This window comes from Equus caballus, chromosome 9, assembly GCF_041296265.1.
Source record: "Equus caballus isolate H_3958 breed thoroughbred chromosome 9, TB-T2T, whole genome shotgun sequence".
NCBI lineage: Eukaryota > Metazoa > Chordata > Mammalia > Perissodactyla > Equidae > Equus > Equus caballus.
The window spans coordinates 52,088,207-52,097,515 of NC_091692.1; positions in this window are offsets into that span (position 1 = coordinate 52,088,207).

A 9,309-nucleotide genomic window follows, 5' to 3' on the forward strand; every position below is an offset into this window, starting at 1 on the left:
AATTACATCTCCCAGCAAAGCTTTGATTTAGGTTGGGGTCACCAGATTGGGTTCTAATCAATGAAATGTGTACCATTTCCTGGCCTAGGCATTAAATATGTTCGGGATCTTATCCTCCCTCACTTTGCTTATTAACCAGTGGAAAGCAGACTATCCAAGGTCTCTGAGGAGGCTTTAGGAGATGGCAGTACTACAACATGGAAGGAGCTGAAGTCCCTGTCATGATGTGAACAGAGATATGAGCAATAAAGAAATTTTTATTGTGTTAAGCCATTGAAATTTTGGGGAGGACATATGTTGTAGCAGATAACACCAATTATGTAACTATAAGCCCTTTTTTGGACTATTTCTATTCATTACTTGGTTGTCTGAAGTCCTTTGTCTAATAATTTATTCAAAAAAAGTTTCATTGAAACTATACTACTTGTTTCCTGATGTATTTAAAAAATTTTATCTGTGGCTTTTATGCTTAAGTAGTAGTTTTATTGGGTATAAAATTCTCTGTTTGTTTATACTTTCTTTCCCTGAGAACTTTGCAGGCAGTACTAATTCTGTTCTGGCACTTAATGTCACTAGGGAGAAATCTGAGGCCAGTTTGAATTTTTATGCTTTTTGGATGAGTTGGTTTTTCTTTTATACTACAGGCAAAGAGATTATTCTTTTTAAGAGATGTGCAATTGACATATAATCATTGTACATGTTTAGGGTATACAAGTTGATGTTTTGATACATGTGCATTGGGAAATGATTACCACAATCAAGCTAATTAATATATCCATCACCTCCAAAGTTGCCATTTTCTTTTTCTTTTTTTGTGTGTGTGTGGCGAGAAGACTTAATTTAAAATTATCCTTGGGGCTGGCCCCGTGGCTGAGTGATTAAGTTCAAGCACTCCACTCCAGGATTTTGCCAGTTCAGATCCTGGGTGTGGACATGGCACCACTCATCAGGCCACGCTGAGGTGGCATCCTACATAGCACAACCTGAAGGACGTACAACTAGAATATACAACTATGTACTGGGAGGCTTTGGGGAGAAGAAGAAAAAGAACCAAAAAGAAGATTGGTAACAGATGTTAGCTCAGGTGCCAATTTCTCAAAAAATAAAACTATCCTCTTAGCAAATTTCAAATATATAATACAGCAATGTTAATTATAGTCACCATGCTGTATGTTAGATCTCAAGAACTTACTCATCTTGGATAGCTGACACTTTGTACTCTTTGACTAGCATCATCTCATTTCCCCCTCTCTCCAGCCCTTGGCAACCACCATTCTGTTCTCTGCTTCTACGAGTTTGTCTGTTTTAGATTCCACATGTAAGTGAAATTATGTAGTATTTGTCTTTTTCTGTCTGACTTATTTCACTTCGCATAATGTCTTCAAGGTTCATCCATGTTGTCACAAATGGCAGGATTTACTTCTTTTAAGAGGCTGAACAATATGCTACATTGTCTTTATCCATTCATCCATCAATGAACATTTAGGTTTTCCATACCTTAGCTATTGTGGATAGTGATGCTCTTTTTTTTTTTTTTTTTTTTTTTTTAGATTTTATTTTTTCCTTTTTATCCCCAAAGCCCCCCGGTACATAGTTGTGTATTCTTCGTTGTGGGTTCTTCTAGTTGTGGCATGTGGGACGCTGCCTCAGCGTGGTCTGATGAGCAGTGCCATGTCCGCGCCCAGGATTCGAACTAACGAAACACTGGGCCGCCTGCAGCGGAGCGCGCAAACTTAACCACTCGGCCACGGGGCCAGCCCCCGATGCTCTTTTTTTTTTGAAGGCCAGTATATTTCTAAGTTTTATGTCAATTTTTGTCATTCTGCAATTATTTATTTATTTGCTTGCTGTTAAGACATTTTTTAGAGCAGGTTTAGGTTCACAGTAAAATTGAAGGGGAATTACAGGGATTTCAAATATATCCCTGCTCTCACACATGCATAGCCTCTCCCATTATTAACATCCCCCACAGGGTGGTACATTTGTTATACTTGATGAACCTACACTGACACATGATAATCACCATAGTTTACATTACCATTCACTCTTGGTATTGTACAATTATGGGTTTAGACAAATGTACAATGACACGTATACATTATTATGGTATCTGCATTTATTTTTAAGGACAGTATGCCCTTTGAAGCTATAGGTTTAGTTCTTACTTTATTTTGGAGAAATTTTCTATAGTTATGTTTTTGTGGTAGGTAGGATTCTAAAAATCACCGCCCAATATTCCACATTCTAATCTCTGGATCCTGTGACTATGATGAGTTCTCTCTCCCATGATTATGTTACATTAAATGGCGTAGTTGATCTTACAATAAAGAGTTTATCTGACTAGGTCAAATCTAATCACATGAGCCCTTTTAAAAGTAGAGAGTTTTCTCAGATTAATAGCAGAAGAAGTTAGAGAAATTAGAAGCACAAGAATTTGATATGCTGTTGCTAGCTTTGAAGAGGGATGGGGCTACATGACAAGCAATTCTGACAGCCCATAAAAGGTGAGAATGACCCAAAGTTAACAGCCAGGAAACAGGGACCTCAGTCCTACAGCTGCAAAAAACTGAATTTTGCCATCAACCTGAATAAGCTTGGGAGCCGATTCTTTTCCAAATCATTCAGATAAGAGAACAGTAGTTCAACTGCTTGACTTCAGCCTTGTGAAACCCTAAGCAGAGAACCCAGTTGAGCCATACTGAATTTCTAATCTGCAGAACTATGAGATAACAAATGAGTGCTGTTTTAAGCTGCGAAGTTTGTGGAATTTGTTATGAAGCAATAGAAAATGATGACAATTTTAAAGTATTCCTCCTATGTTTTATAACCACCTATTACACTTGGGTTAAGTTTTCTTTGTGCCTAATATCTATCTTTCTCTCTATTTTCAAACCTTTGTTCATTAACATTTCATCTTGAACTATTTTCTCATCCTGTCAGTAGTGTCTAGTCTCCCTTATGCTACTTACAAAATGGTCTTTATAACTACAATGGCATTTATTTTCTTCTCCTTCATTCCTGGATTATAGCTGCTTCTGTTTACCTCCTTTGGTTGTCATCATATCTTCCCTACATTCCCAAATTTCCACTCTGAACTCATACTTGTAAAAGATTTGTATTTGTTTTATAATAATACCTTTGGTGTCAATTTTTATACACTCCTTAGTAACATTTTTCTAGTGAATGTTCTTCATTTGTCATTTGTTTTCCCTCTTCCTTCCTTCCTTTTTACTTGTAGTATTTTTGTATAGATCCTATGCTTTTATCTTGTTTATATCCTTGTTGAATGATAATAGTCCCCCTTGGACCAGCAATTTGGAAAAATTCTGTGTAGAGTAAGAGATCAAGTCAGAGTTCCAGGCCAGCAGAAATTCTCTCTGGTACACCCTGAGGTTTCTTTGAATAAAAGATTGTTCATGTGAGTGAACTGTTTTAGTTTTTAATTTTCCCCAGCAATAGATTCTCAGTATAAGGCTGCTACCAACTCAATGATGCCCTCTTCCACTCTGCCTTAACTACAAATTTCCTGCAAAGATGGAATGTCTGTTGGTCTCCTCACCATCCTCACCGCATCATCCCCATTCCCTCATTCCATCATCCCACCCAAATAGGACGGAAGCTCTCACCAGCAGCCCATTTGCCCATTTTTCTTGTTCCAAATAGGAGATTATTTCTTTTTTCTCTGAGATTATGCCTCCTACTTTATAGAGCTGTTTTCAAGTGGTTTGTCTGAGATCTACATCTTCCCATATGTTTTCTAGGCATTTTTCTAAGGTCTCTTTAATCTTAACTCTATTAAGCACATATTGTGGTTTGAGCCAAGCTTGTAAAATGAGTATGTGTGAGCAAAAAGAGGCTTTTACGAGGTTAGACAAATTTCAGACTATTAGAGTTTGGAGGAGGGATTGTTTGATCTCTTGATTTTTTTACGTGGGAGATACAGGGAATGGTCAAAGAAAACAGTATCTTTAAGATGCTAAAACAGTAATGGATAAGGTCTGTCTTTATGTAAGTGCATGTATCTATAGGGCAAAAAGAAAAGGAGGAATGATAGGGCTGTCTAATTGACTGGCACAAAGTTTTCTAGATGACAAACAATCTGGTCATATGTGCTTTTAACTATATTACTCATTATGGTATACAAAAGTAAAAACATCAACATTTTACCCTTTTCCAAAAACATAATATGAAGTATCCATAAGTGGACATCTGAAAACTATTCTATGATAGAGGAGAAGCAGAATATGAATGAGGATAAGAAAAACAGTTCAAAATGTACAGAAAAGAATCAGAAGAATAATTCAAAAGTATTATATTATAGACAGAATCTGTTGGCAAAAATTGCAGATGTTATGCCAACTATTCTCATGACCCTTAGAATAATTACTCTTGGATGTTAAATTTCAGAAAAATCAGTATGAAAGGGGTGGTAGCATTGCTTTCCTACTTACTGAAATTTCAGAAAGACTTTAAAATATCATTTTAGCAAGAGCTCTCACCCTAATCAAATATCTGTTATAACAAAGAATAAAATAACTGGTTTCTTTCCCTTCGCTGCATGAAGGTAAACAAATCAGTGGAAAGGAAAGATACAGAAACGTGCAAAACTCTGTCTAACCAAAAACCAACTGGCAAATGTGTTGTGTCACTTGGCTAGAAGAAGAAACCTGAACCAATTAGGTCAAAAGTAGAATTCCTATTTAAAACCTAAAGGTTCTGTGTATCTTCAGTATTTATCAGTAAGATCTTCCCTTGGGAACTTTGGGACGAAATACTGTAAAACCTCAAGTACCTGTCTTATTTACACAAAAATATCTCTACACAGTCTCCTCCAGCAATCACAGTGATCCATTCGCCAACAGCATGAAAGCTATTTAAAAAGTCATTTTTTTCTTTTTATCCCTTTCCATCATGTGATATATTTTTTTAAGAGTTTAACTAACTGTTCACTGTAGGCTAACCAGATGTTCTTTAGACTATCTATAAGCTCTTTTTAGAATTGTGTCTTAAAATCTTTTTCTTTTTGTTTTAATTTCTTTCTCCAACCAAAAATCTTCTCTTCTCTCCATTAGATTTTTTTTTTAAAGATTTTTTATTTTTTTCCCCAAAGCCCCCTGGTACATAGTTGTGTATTTTTAGCTGTGGGTCCCTCTAGTTGTGACACATGGGATACCGTCTCAGCACAGCCTGATGAGCGGTGCCATGTCAGCGCCCAGGATCCAAACCAGCGAAACCCTGGCCTGCCGAAGCAAAGCACACGAACTTAACCACTTGGCCACGGGGCCAGCACCAAGTTTTTGTCTGGAATTAATATATCAGTAATAATCTCATTCTGAGTTTCAAGAGCAGAAGAATTTTTTAAGTAATTCTTTGGGAAACTTCTAACGGCTTCCCACAGCCTTAGAAATAGTATTCTCCCTGACACATCTGCTAGAGTGTGCTTTAATCATTTGTTTTTTTAACACCATGAATGCAATGCAGTGTATCTCATTAAGTTGGGAGGTAGTAAGAACTAGAGTAATGTGATGATCTAGTTGAGCAGGGTAAAGAGAATTGAGGATAAAGGAGAGAAGGGCAGAAAGCAAGCACGTGTGTGTCAAATATTCAAATGGAGATTAACCCATCCCCTGTCCTTGAGGAAAAAGTCCCTTTTAGATTATTCAAGAACTAGAATCAAAGGAGCCAGAAGAGCAGAAACCCAGAAACCCAGGCTTCAATGAAAGATACAGAAAGTTCTAGAATAAGCCCATGTCTTGTTAAGTAAAGTGGTTCACTGACTTCACTCCCTCTTCCCAGAAGCCCTTTTGAAAGTAACAACAATGGGGTAACTATAATAGAGAGGTCAGAAGTGCTCCATCCAATGGAGTTCTGTCCCTAAAGGTCAGAGGTTAAATGAGACGATCTCTTCCATGTGGTCTCGCTATTTCAACAGGCATTCCAACAGCTGTCTCTAGGTTGACTCTCTTTGGAGTAATTGCCTATTAGAAGCATTTGGAATCTGGATAGTACCAAAGTCATTTGTGGAGGAGCACGGCACCATGGTCTCCTTCCAGGTGCCATTCTGCTCCCAGTCCCTTACAGGGCATTCTGTCTGTCCCTTCCAGTTAGAGTGTCTGATTTTTGTCCTCTGAGAAGACTCATTACTTTCCAGAATTATACTATTACTTAATCTCTAGGGCACCGGTAGCGCAGATCAAGAAATTGTAACAAAGGAGAAGTCTGACTTTGTCAAATAAATATTCTCTTTATCAGCCACTTGTGGTAAGAATTTAAGATAATTTGAAGTGAGAACCATGACAGTGAGATTATTAACTATTTAAAAGGAGGGGATGGAACTAAAATCACACTGAAATAGCAAAACTATTCAACAACATTACCCTAGTGTAACCCAAATTTCTGCAAGTGTTATCAGCTTATATATTTTAATGAATCGTGATAAGAACAACAAGTCAGATTTCACTGGCTTTTGTCACTAGGTACTCCTATAGGACCTTGGTTTCCTGGAAAGCCATCACCATCCCAGTAAAAGACCCCAGAGTATCAAATATGCTCATTCATCACGAGGTCTTTCCTTCCATGTGTTGTTGCTATTTCAACAGGCATTCCAACAGCTATCTCTAGGTTGACTCTCTTTGGAGTAATTGCCTATTAGAAGCATTTGGAATCTGGATAGTACCAAAGTCCTTTGTGGAGGAGCACGGCACCACGGTCTCCTTCTAGGTGCCACTCTGCTCCCAGTCCCTTACAGGGCATTCTGTCTGTCCCTCCCAGGTAGAGTGTCTGATTAAAAAAAATCAACACCCTCTAGAGAATTATAACAAATTCTAGATTCTATACAATATAGAGTCACAGTATTATATATGCTACCATTGGCATACCAAAAATAAAGCAACAACAACAAATGTGACAGATTTTCAAGAGAAAAGAAAATCACCAGATAGCAACCCTGAGATGACCCAGATGCTGGAGCTATAAGATAAGGATTTTAAAGCAGCTGTTAAAACTATGTTCAATGAGGTAATAGAATATACACTTGAAATAATGAAAAGATAGGCACTCAGCTGAGAAATGCAGACCATAAAAGACTAAATGGAAGTTTTAGAACTAAAAACATACAATATCTGAAATTAAAAAAAAAAATCTTACTGTGTAGGCTTAATAACAGAATGGAAATTTCAGAAGGAAGAATGAATGAAATTGAAGCTAGATATATAGGAGTTATCCAATCTGAAAAATAGAGAGAAAAAAGATTGAAAAAATGGACAAGCCTAAATAATCTGTGGAAAAATATCAAAAAGTCTAATATGAATGTAATTGGAGTTTCATGTAAAAGAGAGAAAGACTAAGGCACGGAAAGTATTTGAAAAGATAATGGCTGAAATTACCCCAGATTTATTAAAAGACATAAATTTGCAGGTTGAAGACACTCAAAATACCCAAAACAGGATGGGCTCAAAAAAAAATCACACCTTAGCACATCTCAAACAAATTGCTAGAAAACAAGGATGAATTTTTTAAAAACCTTAAAAGCAGCTAGAGAAAAATTGTAAGATACTTACTGGGGAACAACAATTAAAATGACCTTAGATTTCTCATTAAAAACCATAGAGGCCATGAGACAATATCTTTAGAAACAAAGAAACTGTCAACTCATATTTCTATATCCAGTGAAATTATCTTTTAAGATTAAAAGTAAAGACATTTTCAGATGAAGTAAAATTAAAGGCACGACTTGCCTATGACTTGCTCTACAAAAGATGCTAAAAGAAGTTCTTCAAGATGAAAGAAAATGATACCAGAGGAAAATTGGATCTTTAGGAATGGAGAAAGAGTAATAGAAGTGGTAGATAGTGGGGTGTTGTGGGTCGAATTGTGTCCCCCCCAAAAGATGTGGTGAAGTTCTAACCACTGGTACCTGTAAATGTTGGAAATCAAGTCTTTCCAGATGTAAGCTAAGATGGGGTCATACTGGAGTTGAGGGAGCCCTTAATCTAATATTACTGGTGTCTTTATAAGAAGAGGAGAAGGGACGCTGGGACAGATGGACACAGAGGGGAGGATGCCATGGGAAGACACAGGCACACAGAGGAAAGATGACCATCTGACAATGGAGGTCTAAAAACTCAAATTAAAATGCAAAAATTGACAGAGTAGATTTTAAAAAGTAAGATACTACTATGTTCTACCTACAGGAGAAACGCTTTAAAGGTAAGAAAGCAGACAGGTTGAAAGTAAATGGACAGAGTAAAATATACCATGAAATCAGTAAGCATAAAAAGACTAGAGTGGCTATTGTTTTTTTTTTTGAGAAAGATTAGCCCCAAGCTAACATCTGCTACCAGTCCTCTTTTCACTGAGGAAGATTGGCTCTGAGCTAACATCTGTGCCCATCTTCCTCCACTTTCTATGTGGGACACCTTCCATAGCATGGCTTGATAAGCAGTGCACAGGTCCACACTCAAGATCATAACCGGCAAACCCTGGGCCACTGAAGGGAGCACGCGAACCTAACTGCTACACCACTGGGCCAGCCCTGGAGTGGCTATTTTAATATCAATATAAAGGGATTTTAAGACAAAATATATTATCAAATATAAAGAAGAATAATTTTTAATGTAAAAAGAATAATTCATCAGAAAAAAATGATCAATATGTGTGCAATTAAAAATTATGCCTCGAATATATAAAGCATAAATTGACAGAATTAAAGGGACAATAGACAATACCAAGATCATAGCAGAAGATTTTAACACTCCTCTCTCAGACATTGAAACAACTAAACAAAAACTCAAAAAAGGGGCTGGCCCAGTGGCTAATGGTTAAGTTCACATGCGCCACTCAGGGCCAATCTTACTCACCAAAAAAATAAAAAGCAGAAAAGGCATGGAAAACTTGACAGCACTATCACTTGATCTAATTGACATTTATAGAGAGATAAGTACTATTATTATCAGCTCTCTCAAGAAGTTATATGACTCGCCCAAATTCACACAGTTATTAAGTAGCAGAGCTGGGAATCAAACCTAGGGATTTCAGGTTCAAAGTCTACATCCTAAGTGCCTTGCCTACTCATTGTTGGTCCAGTTATTAAACAAGATGATGGTCATGGGATTTTTAAAAATTCCCTGAAGAAAGTGCTAGGCTTTATAAAAATGTCCAGTTATTACATAAATTTAGCATCATTAGTTGAATTCATTGAGGTATAACATAAAGGGGATTGAGAAGATTATTCTTATCCTCAAAATATCAATAGATCCATTCCTAGATTCTTGGGCAGACATAATTAGAGAATCATTACATTGCCATAAG